The sequence below is a fragment of the Olea europaea genome, unplaced genomic scaffold (genome assembly GCF_002742605.1).
Source record: "Olea europaea var. sylvestris unplaced genomic scaffold, O_europaea_v1 scaffold363, whole genome shotgun sequence".
In the NCBI taxonomy this organism is placed as follows: Eukaryota; Viridiplantae; Streptophyta; class Magnoliopsida; order Lamiales; family Oleaceae; genus Olea; species Olea europaea.
Genome location: NW_019255539.1, coordinates 397,345 through 399,545, shown reverse-complemented (window position 1 = coordinate 399,545; position 2,201 = coordinate 397,345). Strand labels below are relative to the sequence as shown.

Here is a 2,201-nt window from a genome sequence, read left to right as displayed (position 1 = left end):
CCTCTGAAAGCTATGAATTTGGGTCCAAGTGACGTTTACATACCAAGATGACCGTACTTTGTATTTGTATAAAAAAAAATGTGGCTTTACTAAATAATATCCCTGAAATTAAGCTAATAAACATTGTCTCTTGATACAGAAAGTTGGGTCCCCCAAATTAGCCGGCAACTAATTCTCTCTTTCCCTCGGAGAAATAGTTTTTACCTTAGTCAAATTGGACTCAACTACTTGATTGAATCAAAATATTAAATGAGATCAGACAAAATCGAAAAAATTAGAGATCATTAAATCAAGTTATGGGCTAACCAGTTCAGCCCTAAGATTGATAAGTTTTCAGTCAAAACCATTTAGTTTTGCTCCAAAATTTTGTGTCAAAATAGTGTCCTAAACGCACTAGTAATGTATGATTTTCATGGATAAAAAGCGCCTATTGTGCAGCCCCTTAGACGGCTAATGGCACTTCTTGAGGACAAACAAGAACTGGTACCTGAGGACGGTATGTTTCTTAATTACTACCAATAGAAATACAATATTAGAATTCTCTGAAGAAAACGCTAAAGAAAAAACATTAAAAAAACTGAGGACGTAAACATATTTGGTAGTTGTATTGGACAGGATTATACAAGAGAAGCACGTGACAAATTTCGCCAATTGTCCTATTGTCAGTTCGCCGTACCAAACATGCTGCGAGCGTTGCTGATGCTTACACTGCCACGTATACAATTAGAAAAGCCATTTATTTCAAAATTCAGCATAGGAGCAAAAGTTAACCTGAGCATAATTTTGTGATTTTAGTACTTCTTGATTCTTCTTATTATTGATAAGTGTCCACTTCAAAAGCTTGGTATTTATATCTTTTGGACAGAGAAGTTCAAAAGTTGTGCAGCATGATAAAACATATTTTATCTGCTTATTGTGTTTTAATGTTTAAAATGTGAGAAGTTGCAACTCGTATTCTGGTTTAGGGAAGGAAAGGGCTTCAATTTCTTGATGTAGTTCTTTTTTTTTTTTTTTTTGCCACATTCTGACAGAAGAATGAACTTATAAGTATATGCACTTTCATTAGTAAATTTTTTGTCTTGTCCTCACTAGGCCAAACTTTTTTTTTTTTTGAAAGATGATACTGACTTTCAAAATTTTCGTCTTCCAAATTTTGTCGTGTTAACTTGGCTTGAAGTTTTCACGTTACGCGTAATTTGCTAATAAGGATAAATGATTGCATTTATCTGGTCACATAGTACTTCATGTATAATTCTGGTCGCTTATAGATAGCGTTTAGGTGTTATCTATAATTGATGCACTAATATGTGGTGATTGACATGCAGAGTTGCCCAAAGTTGGACCAATTACACATGGAGATATTGAGATGGCTTTAAAGAACACTAGACCATCTGCTCATCTCCTTGCGCATCGCTATTTGAAGTTTAATGCCGACTATGGCAGTCAAATACTCCAGTGAAGGCACACGGTTCTATTATACTATGTTGTTGGAACTTGTTAACATATTTATTGTTCTGTATTTTCATATAGAGTTTAGAGACCTGTAAAACTCAAATGGTGAAGAATCTAGCAAAAGAAAACAAATTAAAAACACTGGTGTGAGATCAAAATAAGAATTTTTACTCATCAATTCTCTTCAATATTTTTCTAATATCTGCGATAATATGATATTCTTGCCATGATCATCTTCATATTATTTTGGTTGTGTAATTAGTATAGGATATTTCTTGAAAATTAGAGCATGTACCAGTTTTATTTTAGAAATGCCACCAATGTTGAAGTTAAAATTCATCAATAGTCCCTATGTGTGTTGAGCGTGCCACTTCTGTTATCTAAGCTCTTGTATTACTTAAACTTATTAACTTGTCACGTGTAGAAAGATTAATTTTAATTAAGATGAATTGAATGTCTAAAAAAATTTATAACTTAAAATTCTATAAATAATTAGTGACAAATAACTTAACAATTTTAATTTATCTCAAAGAAAAAATTTTATACTTTAAAAAACTTTTTATAATTTATAAGCAATAACTGACCGATTCAACTAGTAACACGAGAATTAGTACCTCGATCAGATTGATGTGCGGGTCTGATATAATATAATAACTATGTTATGTCTCTATGAATTGGGTCAAGACTGCATCAATATTCTTTATTTTATTTTATTTTATTTTATTTATGAAGTTTTGGCTATTGTTAGT

General features: G+C 31.8%; 1 long non-coding RNA gene across 1 annotated transcript; it reads left to right on the top strand.

Moving 5' to 3' along the window:
- Window positions 1–434: 434 nt before the first annotated feature.
- Window positions 435–1,626, top strand: LOC111386587. The gene is made up of 2 exons (XR_002701255.1): window positions 435–496; window positions 1,326–1,626. It is a non-coding gene; the product is annotated as an uncharacterized LOC111386587 (long non-coding RNA).
- Window positions 1,627–2,201: the final 575 nt, after the last annotated feature.